The sequence below is a fragment of the Rhineura floridana genome, chromosome 1, assembly GCF_030035675.1.
Source record: "Rhineura floridana isolate rRhiFlo1 chromosome 1, rRhiFlo1.hap2, whole genome shotgun sequence".
Taxonomy (NCBI): Eukaryota; Metazoa; Chordata; class Lepidosauria; order Squamata; family Rhineuridae; genus Rhineura; species Rhineura floridana.
In genome coordinates this window covers 175,542,422-175,560,158 of record NC_084480.1, presented here as the reverse complement: position 1 = coordinate 175,560,158, position 17,737 = coordinate 175,542,422, and the positions used below count along the sequence as shown (strand labels likewise).

At 42.2% G+C, this 17,737-nt stretch overlaps 1 long non-coding RNA gene across 1 annotated transcript; it reads left to right on the top strand.

Annotated features, from left to right (window-relative positions):
* Positions 1-4,660: 4,660 nt before the first annotated feature.
* Positions 4,661-14,983, top strand: LOC133388770 (uncharacterized). Its single transcript, XR_009763907.1, has 3 exons — positions 4,661-4,745; positions 13,507-13,628; positions 14,744-14,983. It is a non-coding gene; the product is annotated as an uncharacterized LOC133388770 (long non-coding RNA).
* The last annotated feature ends 2,754 nt before the right edge of the window (positions 14,984-17,737 follow it).

Genomic DNA, 17,737 nt, shown 5'->3' with positions numbered 1-17,737 from the left:
GAGAGAATTCTGCACGTTTCCCAGCCAATATGCATAATGTCCAACAGGTCTTGGGGAATATGTGTATCTCAACTGAATTCTGTATATTCTTCAGTCAGTATGCATAGTCTCCAAGAAACACGCTTCTGTTTTTCTATTTCTAGTTCAGGAGTGTGCAGTCTGCACATTCTGGCCCACAACATATCCTCTCACTGATAAGCTGAGTAGTGGGAAGAAGGAGTGGGGGTCCAAAAAAATTATTTTTTTTCTTCGGTTGAGCCTCCTTTTCACCACTCACAGCTATACCCCAGTCAACTGAGCAGCACAAGGGGGGTTGCAGGATAGAGGCAAATTTTAAACCTTCCCTCCCGCTTCCACCATCCTCCTGATGGAAATTGTCCCCCCTACCCTGCTGCTATTAAGTTTAAGAAAAGCTTGATAGCCATTTTGGGTCAATCTTGAGATTCACATTTCCCTTATATATGGCACCTGGTGTCTGAATCATTTGGGTACATTGCAGTCCTATTGCGTCCACACTGCAGGTGAAAGGCAGGAGCCAGAAAATAGATTCAAGCAGCCCCCTTTCTTTGCTACAGGTGAAGGTGATACAGCCATTGTATCCTTGAGTTTTTCCTTCTTATGGCTTCTCACATGAAATAGATCTCCTGTCCTGGATTGGCAGACATGATTGCACATCTTATGAACATACGTATGGGTGTAAGCGTGAAAAATGGAGTTCAGATTGTTGACCTTACAGCATGTTCTTATCCTGTAGAGCAGCCTTTCCCAACCAGTGTGCCTCCAGATGTTGTTGGACCACAACTCCCATCTTTCCTGACCATTGGCAATGCTGGCTGAGGCTGATGGGAGTTGTGGTCCAACAACATCTGGAGGCACACTGGTTGAAAAAGGCTGCTGTAGAGGCTGCATATGCCACTCCCCCAACACAGATAAAATCTTGTGGCACAGACTGCTCCATTTGATGCACTGAGCTCCCCAGTACGTACAGTATATGTATGAGGCATCTGTTTAAGATTGGTCTTTATAGTCTTTGCTTTTACGGATGGGTCAGCCTCTGGCATTAGCTCATGTACTGTGTGAGAGCACCTTTAAGGTATTTGAGAAGCCTCCACATGGATCACATATTAGACCCAATGAAGCTGTGCTCTTTATGAAAGAGATATGACTCCTTCACAGAATCTCTTGTGTTAAGGAATGTTGTCATTTGATGTTACAGAGGTGTGGTTTGGGAAGGGACCATAACTCAGTGGTAGAGTATAAGCCTTGAATGCGAAGATCTGAAGTTCAAACTGACATTTGATGATGTAAAAAGACCTTAGTGTGAGATCCTGGTGAACCACTGCCAGTCAGAGTGAACAACAGGGAACTATAAGGACAAATAACTTCATCTGGTATAAAGCAGCTTCCCATGTGGTTCTGTTTCTGGAACAGTGAACAGGATCTTGAATCACTTGGCCACTTTTCAGTACTCCTTCACTGTGTATTTATAGCCCATAAAGGCCTTGGGCCCTGCTAATCTGACTCCTTGCACTGATCCAGGTGCAAGTCCACCAGCGCCATCCTATCTAGCTGAGGCAGTCCTTGACAGAGGATAGGATCTCAGCCAAAAGGACATTCAGGCTGATAGATCATGTTTAGAAGAAAAAAGCTGACAAGCACCCAAATGAGGAATGGAGCAGATGTCCCAGTGTCTGCTTTATGTAAAGATTAGGAAAAACTAAACTAAGCTAAGCTGATTGTGTAGTGCCAGGTTCAGTGACTGTTCCCTCTGCAGGGGGATCATCCACTAAAATGAAGGGAGTCTTTGCACAGTGATGATGTCATACTTGTGTTGTTTACAGATGTTTTCATGTCCTCAGTAGGGAGCATTTGCCCATTCTTTTTCAGGGTTGTGCCATACCGGTATAAAGAGGGGAAGTGGCATGTAGAAAGAAGGAGGACTGAACCCCAAGGCACTGCTCCCTAGCCTGGTCTGGGAGTTTGCTTCTGGTTTTGGAGCCTGAACAGGAAAAATGCAGCTGGAGGGCGGGGAGAGTGGACAATACCCAACCCCACTTTTTCCCCACATTAATCCACCCCTACCCACCTTGCTTTATATCTGCTTAGGAATGCCCTGTGTCCTCAAATGCAGTCTGATGTCGCCACAGCTTTTAGAGACGAAAAGGTATGATTACATTAGATTTACATCTAAAATGTAGATTCTATGAGTCAAGGTGAAGAGAGATAACATTGTGCCTCTGGGTCTAGAACAGCTGTATTAGTGAAGAACATACACCAGAGAACATCTGACCAGTGTGGACCTTCCAGGTCTAGTTTACCTCTGTAATTGGGTCTTTCTTCCCTGACCACCTCCTCTTACATTGCCCAACTATTCTGCTTCGCTGACTTGTCTTTTTTTTTTAGATTGTGAGCTTACAGAAACAAACTGTCCTTCATTTTATCATATGCAACGTGTTCAGATTTTAGAATTGCTGTAATAATGATGATGATAATTTTGAAATGATTCTAGCAATCATTTCAAAATGAGATACATATCACCTCTCCCAGCCCAAAATCATTTCCCATTCTAGAAGTACCTAGAATAGCAAGAATTGTGTGAGCTTTATCACCCTTCATATAGCTGACGTGTTAATACATGGGGGGGGTAGGGAGGATCCTGCAGGCCAAGCCTTGGTATGAGCCATTTCACTCTTTTTATAAGTGTTTTTTTCTTGAGAGATACCAACGGGATCTTTCTACAACTTCATTTTGGAAACCATATACAGCTAAGCTATGCCCTTCCTACTATTGAACCCTTCTTTGCAGTGATGGATGAGGTGTTTGGTGGTTTTGCTTAATCATTTAAGACATCTTTGTTTTATTCTTTAGTTTCAAACTTCCCTTCTGAGGAAAGATGGTAACAGAGCAGGGCTGAAGATATTTGAAGATCACAAAACTCACGAGAACATTCCAATCCACTTCGGGCTGCAGAAGCAGCATTGACTTGGGTGATGGATGGCCCTCAGATAATGGGGGTGGTGGGGTGGGCAGACAGCAAGATTAGATCTATCAGCTATTCCAATAACATTGATCCCAACCATAGCTGATTCAGCGCCTTGTAATTTGGATGTGTGATAGTTACTGTACCAATAGTTACTATTGGTCTCAACCACACTCAGTATTTCACAGGTATGTGTTGTAGGAAGAAGGCTCAGTATCTCTGACATGGAGGAAGCTTATAGATGGACACTTATCCATGGGAGTTTGTTGTCACAGGTTGAGCAAATTCTCTAGTCCTTATTCCTTAAATTAAATGCACACATATATGAAAATCAATTCCCAGCATTCCATCACACTCTAGTGTCTCATGAACAAGAAACTGAATCTAGGACAGTGCTATGCACATATGACCCAACTTTATTCACAATTGCTGGCTTATTGGGGCAGAAAGTTGTGTCTTTAGCAGGGGAGGCTGGTCTTTACACTTATTTTTTTAAAGCCAGTCCACCAGAATATCTGGATACCTAATTTAAAATTCTTCCTTGTGTGCCAATGGCTCATTATATGGTATCATATATATTACTTTGGTATACTTGAAAGGCTAGCAAACATATTATTATGCATGCTTGCATTGATTATCAAGAATGATGCATCTGAAGAAGCAGACAGTAACACAAGAAAGCTTATACATTTGTTAGTCTTGAAGGTGCTAGTACTGTTCTTTTAATTGTTTTGCTAAAATGGCCTTTTGGTCTACTTTACAGGGTTGTTGTGAGGATAAAAGACTTAAAACACCTTGGCAAATTTAAAATGCTATTTCAAAAAGATGGTACAGGGGATGGATCAGAGGAGAATTCAGTGTGCAGAGCCTATATGTAGTATGGGAGTATAGATTGCGCCCTTCCTCCACAACCCACACGGGTAAACCTGTCCCAGCAGGCAGCCACACATTAGGTTTGCTGAGGACCTGCATGTAAAGTCCAATCTTTGTAAGCAGAAATATTCTGGTTCTATCCCAGATTCTTTTTTTCTTTGATTTTTATGTGTTTTTTCATGATTCGAAACCTACCCCCGCACACCCCTTCCCCATTTCAAAATCAGGCAGACTGGAGATAGACTTTTTGTTATTATCATTCTTTATTGGACAATATTATATTTATGTCAGCTTTTCCTCCAAGGAGCTCAAGGGGGCATTCATGGGTCTCCTTTTCCCCATGTTATCCTCCCAAGAACCCTCTGAGGTAAGTTAGGCTGAGAGACAGTGACTGGGCCAAGGTCTCACAATGAGCTTTATGGTCAATTTTAACCCTGATCTCCCAGGTCCTAGTCCACTTAATATCTCTCCATCTTATTTCACATTCTAGAAAGAAGACATTGAAGTGAATAAGCTGGGGGAGGTGGATAATCTTTTCCCGTAGGTCTGGAAATGTGGGGGGGCCTTGTTAACAGTCCTGTGTGGTGCCTTTAAGACTAACAAATTCAGGCTGAACCAAATTCTGTACATACTTAGCAGGGAGTAATCCCCATGGAATTTAGTAGGGCTTTCTTGTGAGAAATGTATGGTTATTGCGGCATGAACCCACACTAGAAATTGTGATAGCAATTCTGAATCAAGTAAGACACTTAGTTAAGTGCTAAGTATTTATACAACGGCAATTAAGTGTCTACTGTTTCTTTGCAGAGGAGGAGGAGAGGGAGAGAATCAGAACAAGCAGAGGGCACACAGAGAAGCAACTGTGACAGCAGGGGCCCCCTTTGGAACCAAAGTAAGACACATTTCAGTTTAGTTAGGTGCTACGTATTTGTACAACTGCAAATGCTTAAGTGTCCACAATATCTTTGCAAGGGAGAAGGATGGGGAGAAAGCCAGAATAACTTGGCCATGCTTCCATGACCTCAGCAGCCAGGTCCAGTAACCACCAGCTGCCACTGTTCTTAAGTGTGCTGTTACATTCCCTTGTGTAAGCAAATTCACTCCTGTTTGAAAAACTAGAGCCTTATGTTTGAGGACTCCTTTTTCTTCCAGTGCCACTACTGAATCCTAACCTGTGAAATAAGATTGGGGCAAGATAATTTTTGCCCTGCAGGATAGTTCTGGGGAGCTCCTAAGGTCAGGGAGGGACATTCATCTAACACCTCTCAGTCCAGCCATTAGAAAAATGCAAAGCGTTCTGACCCTCAAATTTTGACTTAATGCCTTGGAGCTGCTCTAACAAGCAAGGTGTGATGACTGGTGGCATCACCAGCCAGATCAAATGGTCCATCAGGGTTGTATTTCTTTTTTCAGTGAAGATTGTCTACCTGTAAGTGCTACTAAACCTGCTTCAGGCATGAATAGGATAGATCAGGAAAATCCACGTTCTCCAGGAATGTTTGGAGTTGCCAAATAACCTCCTGCTGCATTACCTTGCCCCAAAATGATAAGCTGGAGAATGCTTGAGCCTTCTTTTCATTCTCACAATCAAGCAAGGCCATTTTGATTTTTGAAGCAGAAGCCTACTAATCGTTTCTTTTTGACAAGAAATAAATTTCTCCTCTTGTGGCTATGCTAAATAGGATCAGACCTTCCCTTAGGATGCCTTAGGTATTCACCAGCATTTGACTGCAACTGATCCAGGCAAACAGGGCAAAAGAGTGACAAGTGCCTCAAATGTGGTATCAACATTTATCTGGACTAGAGTCATTTTGCAGCTCACTTTTACTGAGTTGCCAAGATTTTGTTGTCTAATTGTGGGGAGCAAGGACACTTAGGGCGGTATATAAATAAAATAAAATAAATAATAAATAAAATATGTTGCTGTCTACTGCAAACAACAGCACTGAACAAATACAGTGGTACTAGAGAGGAAAGCACTCTTCACCACCATCACCCCGCAACAAAGACCTTCAGACAGGCTCTATGCAGTGCTTGGTTATACTCAAGGCAACATTTCTGCCACCCATACTGTAACTGTCAGCCCTGCTGATTCAGAAACATAATGCACCCCAGAACATCAGGGAACTGAGCCATGTGCTTTTGCCATGTGTCTTCTGCTTTGTTTGTATCTACTGCCATTGGGAACTCTTGACTCCCCTGTTTCCTGCACTGCCATTGGGGATGCCCAGCCGGTATTTGTCTTCATGAGTACTCATCTATCTTCTCTGAAGTGGTGGTAGGATAGGGCTTCTGTACTTTGGCGATATTGAGATTGTGTATTGAATGCTGTGAACTTCACAGATGCTCTGAAGTAGCCATCTGGTTGCTCTCACATCATTTCACAGATATCATTCTGCCTTCTAACTTAGTTCTTTAAATATGTTGCAGGGGCAGCCAGGGGGTTGGAGCAGTAGGCATCCATCTGAGTTGTTTGACAGTTCTTGAGGAGGATATCACAACTGTGGTGATAGCAGAAATTAGCAGGAAGCTTGTTCTTCCTCTCCTGACTTCCTCTTTAACCTCCCCCCCATCCAACATCCTCTCATGAGTTCCACTAACTGGATCAGACGTACCAAAACCAATGGAGGTTGTAGGTGGAAAATTGACTCTGTCAGGCTCACCCCCACCAATTTAATTGTCTGTTTACTGGGCTCTCAGTATAGACCTTAGTTTGCAGCTTATTTGGTGTCTAGCATGTTCCTTATTGCTCCGTATTGTAGTTCATTATTCATCATAGTGAGTGGCTTAACATACTTCTCTCAAAGTTAGTAAGCTGATACTGTGCTCATTGGTTCAAAATCATGACTTTGGCAAATAACCAAAATATCAACAGTAACACACACGAAAGGACCAGTGTCATGTCTCTTCTGATGCAGCTATTACAAGATGGGATTTTGCTCTGTGAGTTTTCTCATCCCAACAACAGCTAATGATTTAGAATGTGGTTTGGGAAACTCACAGCATGAAACTCGCATCATACAGTGAGTTTTAGTAGATATTACAGAAAAGACATGAGTCTGCCATTTTCAGCAGAAGCCCTGCGTCTTTCATAACATTTAGTTCAACCTCCATTCTCCACATCTTGTATTTTGTTTACCTCAGTTTTGTTACGTTGTTGCTTGCTCCAGGGCTTGATCATTGCATCTGTCATTTGTCTTGGGAACTCCTGATCCTGAGCCCCATTACCCTTTCCATTTCTTTTGGCTAGCCAATTGAATGTGTGAATGTAGATTATTATAAGCTAGCAGCACATATCTGTTGGGCCTCTATTGTTCACCTTGTTATTGGAATTCTTTGCTTGGTGCTTGGCTGAACACCTGATTTACACCATTACATACCTGACTACAGCTTACCTTTGGCAATTTGATCTTTCAAAGGCTACTGATGTGCTTGCAAGTTGTACTCCCAAGTAGCACTCTTGATGAAAAATAATTAATAGGTTGCACCTTGTGAGTTTCTTTGATCAAGTCTGAAAATAACTTCCAACTCCAGCTTATACAATGTTGGTTCTATTACAAGCTATTTCTTTACAAAAAGTACAATATATATTGGTGGTTTGGTACTTTGATCATTGGACAATGGACATAGTGCTGTTCAGTTTTTCATTCATTTTGCCATTTGTTCGTTTCATGATTCATTCGCTTATTTGGGAAATGTTTTGAAATCTCCATAACCCAATGATTGGCTAACTCAGGTAACACCAGGTAACATCTGATAGTGGGGAACTATCTAATAGGAAAGAGCTGCAAAATATGGTTTAATAAAATAACAAAATTTGTGTATTTTGCTAACCTCTGAAAGAAAGGATCAATTACGATGCCTGGTCAGGAACTGGTATTTGTGTGTGAACCCATTTTCTTTATGATGAGCTAAAGGGGAAGAAGGAACACTATTCTTTACAGTGAGACAGACCTGAAGTTGGTCTTTCTGCTGTCAAACAAGTGAGAAGGGAAACTCAAGTTCTGGGATCAACTGAGTATCCTAACTCTCAATTTCTTTAGCAAGGTCCAGAAGTAAATATAATTTTGGTGAAGGTGAGCTTATATCCCATGGTGAGGTCAGTGAGACATCTCAGTTCATTTTGGGATTTGAGATGAGAAATTTCACATCATCCTTAGTTCTGACAGGTGTCACCAGACAATGCAATGGCCTTGTGGAGGGGTAGAGAGTTGGGAGCTTGCTGGCAGGCAACCTTCCCTTCAGTAGCCATTGCTCAGCAGCTCATCTGAGGTACAGCCTTTGCATCTGACTCCTCCCTTTTTGCCTCTGAACAGCACAAAGGCCTGTAGTCCTGAGCAGAAAGAGCAAGGAGTGCCATCAGGCAACTGACCAGTCAACTGCCAGCAATTGAGATAGTGAGATGAAATGAAAAGGGGTGGGAACAGCCACAATGACCTAAGAAGGAGATGGTCACCCCAAATAAAAGTAGAAGGGAGAAACCTCAAAGTAATTCTATTTTATTCCAGTTAATAAGTTGGCATTGGGGATCCTTCTGGATGGAAAGACAGCATAGTAGTCAAATAAATAAACAAAATGTCGCATGTGTCCTGTGCAGTCAGTGCAGTTGTTAGCAAATGGAAGAACAGGCATAGTCACCTGTCATGTGTGCATGATTGAAAATTCAGCCCACGGTATCTTCAGCATATAAATATGTTCTACTCTTACAAGAAGGATGAATTTATTGGAGAGCCTAGTCACAGCTGTATTCCCCCACCCTCTCAATGATTTACAGGAAAGGAGAGCTGGTTTCAGGGGAAGCTGCTGTTTGACCTTTGTGTGTACCCAATCAGTCTAGCCAGAATATGCTGCTGCAGTTTGTCCTCACTAAGTTGAAGACAGACAGCTAGGGTTAAAAATTAACAATTTCTTATGTACACTTCTTACAGAATGGAAGCATGTTGAAGTATACGCATTTTTAGAGTTCGTGCCAGATTCAGATGTGAACTTCAGATGTATAAGGACACTACTTCAGCATTATATCCATAATGTTACTGGCATTGCTTTAAAATATATTAAAAACTAGATGAGTTATTCCAGATTTATAATCTTTCAGTGTAATTACTCTCATGTAAAAGAGTATCAGTGTGATTAAGTGAAACATGCTCACTTGAGACCAACTACCAGCTTCCATTACACTGGAGTAAGTGGAAAGAAAACTCAGGGTCTTGTGCCCCCCCCCCCAATTAGGCTATGAAAACCCATGTTTTCATTTTGCAATAACCTCATTCATCTGCTTCCTAGCTTTTAAAAAAAGTGTTGCTGTATACATTCCTACTTTATACGACTCATCATATAAATGACTAAATGGCCTTACAACATCCACTTTATGTTCTTTAATCAAAAGGATAAGGTTGAAAAGAGATATTACATGCATATGTACAAGAAAAGCCTAGGGCCGAGAAGGAGTTGGGTAGGGGGTGGATGCTTAATCCTCTCCACTCTGACTCAGCCTGCAAGCCACATTTCTCCCCTCCAGAATTCCAAACACATTTGGAGATGCAAATATGCATTAGGAACACTGCAGGGGAAAACAGCTGGTAGACATTTTGGAGCTGAGAAGTAGCAGGTGGGGAAACAGTTAAGCACCTCTCCCTGTGCTGCTGCTCTGCTGTATATTGCCCTCCAAAACTTGCTTTTCCCTAGGAAAAATAGTTCTTGGTCTTTTGCAGTATGCTTTTCATGTATGTGTGGAAAATGGAAATGGACTGCCTTCAAGTCGATCCCAACTTATGGCGACCGTATGAATACGGTTTTCATAGTAAGCAGTATTCAGAGGTATTACCATTGCCTCCCTCTGAGGCTAGTCCTCCCCAGCTGGCTAGGGCCTGCTCAGCCTGCCACAGCTGCACAAGCCAGCCCCTTCCTTGTCTGCAACTGCCAGCTGGGGTGCTCCTTGGGACTCTGCAGCTTGCCCACAGCTGCACAGGTGGCAGGGCACGTACCACTGAGCCACTCACTGTTGGGGTGATCTTTAGCTGGCCCTTGACACCCAGGAGACATGAGTGGGGATTTGAACTCACAGACTCTGGACTCCCAGCCAGGCTCTCCTCCCCACTGTGCTAGGTAGGCTCTAAGTTTCACTTTCAAGTCGTTTGGTAACTTAATTGCTGCCAAACAAGTTTGTTACAAATTATCTGTCTTGAGATGTGTTTTGTTGAAATAGCTCGCTACCCCCATCATCCGAGGTTCTATTTCCAAGCTGTACCCTGTAACGTTGGTAATCATTTTCAAAACATATATTCAATAGTTGGAAACAGGGTGGATTGATTTAAATCAAGGCAATTATTTCAGTCACTTAAATCATCAAGAAAAAGAGACTGAGATTTAATTCACTGATTTCAATCAGCTTTCCCATTTTGAAATCCATGTATTTCCTGAGTAACCAATATGCATCCTAACTGGTTGCTGCAACAATTAAAACATACTGGTTTGTAACTAATTAGAGTCTTTATGCAGCCCAATAGCATAATACAAAATCCTTGCCCATGCAGCCTACATGCATTTGCACTCCTGAATTGTATCTATTCAAAGACATGACACAGATTTCTTTTTGGCTTTCTTTGTACACATGCAGGGATACTATACTAGGGCATGTTTTTGAAGCCTAAGGTTCCATCTATGCAAATGAGTCCCACTGAAGAATACATTTGCATAGGATAAGGCAGCTACAAGTATCTGGAACTTCCAAAAGTTTTCATGAGATGAATGGTAAATGTCCATGTTGTTTGATGCTGGAGACACATATATTCAAAGTTCGAGACCTGAACACATTGTAGATGATGAGGGCATAAAACAGGTGTACAAAGTTATCTGTAGGGGCTCAGTGGGTTTTCATCATTTTATTTATTTATTTATTATTAAATTTGTACCCTCCCTCCTCTCACATGTAGCCCAGGGTGGCTAACAAAAACATGAAAAGCAATTTAAAGCATTTTAAAAACAAAAGACTTAAACATATTAAAACAAAGCATCTTTAAAAGCATATTAAAATAAAACATCTTAACATATTTAAAAAAAACTTTTAAAATATCTTACAAAGCAATTATAGCACAGACACAGACTAGGATAAGGTCTTTACTTAAAAGGCTTGTTGAAAAAGGAAGGTCTTCAATAGGCATTGAAAATATAACAGAGATAGTGCCTGTCTAATATTTAAGGAGAGTGAATTTCAAAGTGTCAGTGCCACAACATTAAATAGCTCCCCAAGCCAATATTGCTGGAGGCAAATTAGCAGCCCAATGTGGCTGCTTTAATTTTAAAAAATTCTGATCATGGATTTAACTTTCCCTCATCAGTTGCTATATTCCTAAACAGTTTGTAGGATCTTAAAAACATCTGCTTTTAATCTGTAAGAATACCGTCAGTTATATGAACATACTTAATCTTCTCCCAGCTATGACTTTCTGACCAAAAAATAACAATAAAAAAATCTTGGGCTGAAAACATTTAGATGATGAGTGGCTGACATTTTGTAAGGCCTGATGCAGTGCTCAAAGTGAGATGGGAGGGGTGGAATGCCATTCTGCTTCTTTTCAGGCAGACATAATTGAGGCTGACCTAACCATCTGACTTCCTTTTCTCTCCAGCTTTGAAACCATCCCACTTCCTTCAAAAGCACCCCAGTTCCTTTTCTCTTCCCGCTTTAGGAACTGACCTGAAAAACGTATCTCTCATAAAGATGTTAATCATCTTTGAGCATAGCCATAAACCTTGAACTTTAGGAGTCACCTATATTCTGAAAAGGAGAGCCAGTGTGGTGTAGTGGTTAATATGTTGAACTACGACCTGGGAGACCAGGGTTCAAATCCCCACACAGCCATGAAGCTCACTGGGTAACCTTGGGCCAGTCATTGCCTGTCAGCCTCAGAGGAAGGCAATAGTAAACCTCCTCAGAATACCGCTTACCATGAAAACCCTATTCATAAGGTCACCATAAGTCGGGATCAACCTGAAGGCAGGCCATTTCCATTTTTATATTCTGAAAAATCCAAAGCTTGCTTGCTTACAAACAATTAAATCAAGAGAATATATATTCAACTTATTTCTATACTACTATACTTGAATTTACAATCTTTTTATTATGTTTATGCCTAATTGGGAACTCAATTGAGATCTTGCCCAATCAGAGTTACTGATTGGTTAGATGGCACCATGCACATTCAGCTATACATGTGTAGGGCTCTTTTCTCATCAGTGATGAAGCGCATCACCACACACATTAACTTGTGAAGGGATTTGTCTGAACATCACTTCCGTCTGACCCACAAACTGCTACTGCTTATCTCCCCCCTTCTCTCTCCCCCCTTACTTCCCTCAAGCTCTAATGGCTAAATCCCTGAAAACACTAAAGAGAAATGTCCAGCTGTCAGAGGACCATCTCCTAACTAAATCCCCCTTGATGAACCATCACCAACCATCTCTGGTAATTAAGCAGTAATCTGCCTAACAAAGGAAGAGGTCAACTGAGCTATGAAACATTCTGCATAGTATATTTTTAATATACCATTTTCATTTTGCTAATTTTTTCTTTACGTTTTTTTCCTGCTTATGTGCTTTCTCTAACTTCTCAACCCCTTTTTTTTTCTCTAAGAAACTCCTTATGCCAATATGGTGAAATATTTCTAAGAATTGATGTTTCCCATATTTAACCTAATGGTGCTCTCCCCTGACATATTGGTATGAAAAAGAACTGTCATTAATTTAAAATATTTACCCAAATATCTTTACCACATAACAGCACAAATATTCTGAATATAGAAGATTCCTTAATTATTAAATATTTTTGAAAAGTTACAGCATTTTTGTGGTGAAAGGGACTGATCTCTGCATTCTGGTCTTTATTGAATATTAATTTCCCCTGTAAAAAATTGTGTCTTTATTTTTTAGACCTTAAAAAATTATTTTTAAAAATATTATTTATTTGGTGCATAAATATGCAAAAATTAACTCTAAAACAACCTTTACTCAAATATAATAAAAACAATCACGATCAGATTTCTCTGTTATATAAACGTAACTGTTCAGGTGATGAAGATAGCTTTAACTTTAGCTTTAGTTACTGTACATATAAAACAAGACAGTTAAGTACAAAGTTGTTTCAATCTCGGTATAACCTCAGTTCTACCTATACTACTCACCCATTTGCCTCACATATGATCCCAAACCGCAACTATTGCTTGCCACGAATGGTCTCTAATCCTGAACTAACATCTATAGTGAATTTGCAAACGTCAGTTTTCCCTTCTATACATGTTCCACTGTGAGCTCTGATTTTTTAGAATTACCTTTACTAGGGCATAGCTCAAAAGCTGGGAAATGAAGCATGTACATTTGATTAAATATTGGCACCTTTGCTGATCCATTACCTTTGTGTATGGGAGCTTCCATGTGGGTTATGCAATGCACTTTAACAATTGTACTGTATTAAATAAAACAGGCCAAAGACCAAACAGTGTGGAAAAGAATGAAAAGTGAAAACCTTCCCTATGTCACATCATAGACTTCACTACAGTCTTAACTGAGTACTGCTTCAAACACAATGTGTTTTAAATGTTAAAATTGTGTGTAGCTTATTGAGTATGGTGACTACATGCATATCTGTTTCATTGCAGGTAGATACGGTGAACATGTGATGGATATTCTAAGGATGTCTATTTTTAAGAGCAATTGCCTCTGTAGTACTACTACAACACCAACCCAAATCCTAAAGCAACAGTACAACAACTGTTAAGAGGTAAGAGTGGAAAACAGTGGCGTCACTATCAGGAGTGCAAGGGGGTGCGGACCTCCGGCGCACGCCCTCCCAGGGGCATGGACGGGGGTGGCTGGTCTTGAGCGCACACGCGCTCAAGACCAGCCACCCCCGTCCATGCCCCTGGGAGGGCGTGCGCTGGAGAAGGCCTGGGAACGCCGGCGCACCTCCCTCGCCCTGCCGACGCTGCTCATGGTCTTGCCCGCCTCCAACGAGGAGTTGGAGCAGCCTTGCCGGGCAACAGCGCGGGGCGGGGCGGCTCTGGGTGTCACCCCCCTCATGGTGACACCCGGGTGCGGGCCGCACCCTCCGCACCCCGGTAGTGACACCCCTGGTGGAAAAGGAGACTCACTGCCACAAAAAGCTGTTCATCCCTTTAAACAAATGAGAATAATTGATGGAAGCACTCCAGGGTGTGGAGAGGTGCATACTGTTCAACGAAAAAAGACCCAACATAACATTTTAAACTGAAAGTGTTTAAAACACCAAAAACCAACTGGGCCTGAGGGACCTCAAAGAGATGCCTATGATAATCACCCACCTACACTGTTCATCCCTAATACATTCACAGAGTTGATGATGCAAAGCTGAAGCCAGGAAAATAAAAGTGAGAAGGAGAGAACCTTGATGGGATATAAACTGCCAAGACCTTTCCAGTAAGAGACCGGCCAGGTATCTCACAAGGATGGCAGACATCCTTCCAAGTGCTCCTTTTCCTAAAGAACTGATTTCTCCCTTTTTTAAAATGTCGTATAGGATTCTCAGTTAGTAGCTGCTTGTGTGGACACACAACCTGTCACTTTGACAGCTCCAGAATAGCAGAGTCTAATAGCAGAGTCTAGAGCAGCCTTTCCCAACTAGTGGGCCACCAGATGTTGTTGGACCACAACTCCCATCAGCCTCAGCCAGCATGGTCAGGAAAGATGGGAATTGTGGTCCAACAGCAGCTGGTGGTCCACTAGTTGGGAAAGGCTGCTCTGGGGTTACCATGGTGCATTCTCCTGACTCCTTTCATGCTAACTTTCAAGAGAACCCTGTGCCTTATCTAGATCAGGCTTCAGCTACTTAGCCCATATTCCATCCATCATTGATTTCAGGCAGTCCTTCAGGACCTCCACAGACTCCTTGGAAGCTGATGAACAGGAGAGACTGAGTTGGATATCATCAGCATATTGACGACATCTGCACTCCAAATCTCTCCCAGGGGTTTCATGTAGATATAAAACAGAACAGGAGACAAGATGGAGTTCTGTGGAAGGCCAAACAGCGGTCTTCAGGCACTGTCTTCTGAGATCCGCCCTCCAGGAATGACAAGAAACACAGCAAAACAGTGGTTTCCAAGCCTGTTCCGGAAGGGTAGCTTGTACAAACTTCATGGTTGAGAGCCACTAAGAAGGCCAGCAGAGCAACAAGGATACACTCTCTCATCCATTTCCTTGTGTAGGTCATCCACCAGGGTGATTAAGGCTGTCTTGGTCCCCAAACCAGGTCAGAAAACAGATCGAAAAGGATCCAGATAATCAGTATTATCCAGAAATAACAAGATCTGTGCTGACATTGTATGCTTGAACACCATTAGCAAAAGTGGTACATAAGACTGACCATGGTTATTTAAAATGGTTGGATCAAATGACAGCTTTTAAAATAATGGTCTTACTATAGTCTCCTTCAGAACTGCCTTCTCTAAAGTTTATAGGCAGTATTCAACTAAAACGTTGTGCTAGCGCAAGGGCTAGCCCTACTGTAATGGGTTTTCCTCCATTCCCCAGTACGTTCCCCATGTCATCCCAGATCTGCTGTGGATGGTTGAAGGAACCCCCAGTACAGATTTAGGAAATCCATGTGGGGAGGAGAGGGAGAGACGGTTCAATTACACAAGGATAAATCTTTGTGCTGATGGAACAACCTGCTTAATGCTACATTATAACCTTATGCCTTCTCCAAATATGGCATCTCTAATAACCCCATCTCTCCAGCTGGTCTGTCTTAATCTGGCTGTTTAATAAGCCAGGAAGGGCAAGGCTCAAGTATGCAAGTGGTGGGCCATATCCTTGCAAAGTTCTTGTCTATATCCTCAGGCTGTACAAACTGAAAAGTGTTCAGAAGGAGGCCAAAGGGACTTCCTAAAAGTATTCTGCAATTAACTCATGCGTCAAAGTTGTAATGCATACAAGTGGTTTTATCTGCAAAGTGCCTTGCAAATAGGTCACAGTTGGCCACCAAGGGATCTTTTACTACACTGTGAGGGGTCAGTATATAAAAGACCCTTCAGCACTCGGAGCAGCTCTGCAGTTGGACATAGCATGAATGCAATGTTGATAGAATTAGTTTACGTCTATGGAGTCGGCTCCAACATTATCTCTACCTCGTCTTCATTTTTTGTTTTGTTTAATAAAATTTATATACCACTGGATTGTAATAAAACCTCTAAGTGGTTAATAAAAATATTGTTATTATTAAATTTATTTCCCACCCTTCACCAGCAGGTCCCTGGGCATATTACAACAATTTAAAATGCAGTATTAAAATAGTTAAAATTATCAATAAGAACAGGTAAGAACTAGCAATTAAAAACATTAAAAGATAGTTAACATTAACAAGGATTTGAACGCCTCCACATCTATATGTCTAGAGAGGCTTGCCTAAACAAGAAGGTTTAAACACACACACACACACACACACACAGAGTGAGAGAGAGAGAGAGAGAGAGAGAGAGAGAGAGCAAGGGCACTTGTGTTATGTTAATAGGCAGGGAGTTCCAAAGTGTGGGTTCTGCCATGCTAAAAGATTGCTTTCTTACAAATATGGAATGAGTATTATGTGGCACCTGTAACGGTGCCCGTTGTGCAGATCAAAGCATTTGAGTGGCATCTGTGGGTTAATATGATCCCACAAATAAACTAGTCCAAAGCTGTTAAGGACTTTATATATCAACATAAACACCTTGGACTTGGCCCAGTAATAAATTGGCATTCAGTGCAGATTTCTGAGCAGAGGTGTCTTATGCTGACAGGATCTCACCCCTCTCAGCAATCTGGCTGCAGGATTCTCCACTAACTGCAGTTTCTGGATCAAGCACAAGGAAAACCCCACCTAGGGCTCTTTGCAGTAGTCCAGTCTTGAAGCCACCAATGCCTGAACTACAGTAGTCAAGCTCTCCCAGCCGGAATGGCTGTAGCTGTCGTACCAGGCACAGTTGGTAAAAGGCACTTCTAGCCACTGAGACTGCCTGGGCCTCCAGTGACAGAGTGGGATCCAGAAGCACCCCAGACTGCATACCTGCTCCCTCAGGGGGAGTGCAACCCTGTCCAGGACAGGCAATTGACCAATCTGTCAGACATGGTAACCACTCACCAAAAGGACTTGCCAGGATTCATGCTCAGCTTATTTCCCCTCATCCATCCCTCATCCATCTGCTCAGTTTCATTGCTTCAGAAGAGGCATAGGAAGCTGGCTTAAACCAGGTCAGACTATTTGTCCATTTAGCCCAATATTATGTAGTCTGTCAGTGGCATTCCAAGGCCTCTGGCAGAGGTCTTTCCCGTTACATGCTACCTACTCCCTTTCAGTGTGGCTACAGTCTGGCTTCAGGCCTGGTCATGGTACCAAAACTGCCTGGGTTTCCTGGTTCATGACCTTTGCCAGGAGGGGGTGAGAGGGAGAGAGTTAGTCCAAGCATATCAGTATAAAAGAGTAAAGGCCAACTGCTCCAGTTTTGGCTGGAAACACAATGGCTCCAGCACTTATAATAGAGTGACCCATGCCTTCACCCCCTCCGCCCCAAACTGATGGCTTAGAGGGGCAACTCCCTTTGGTGTCATCTCTTTCAGGGCAATCCAGTGGTGGTGATCTGTCATGAGAGGCCTTAGCTGCCAGAGGATCTCAAAGGCCCTCACAGGCAAGGCTTCCTTATACTAGTGGCTGATGGTCTTTGGCGGCACTCCTCTGTGGCAAGCAAGACATATGGTGTGTGTGTGTGTTGTCACACTAAAAGATAACCAAAGGCCTCCTCTTAGACCTCAGCTGTCTGGGCTGCCACCATAGTTGAAAGCCCACTGGACATGGGTTTTCAGCTGTTGTTAAAATAATGC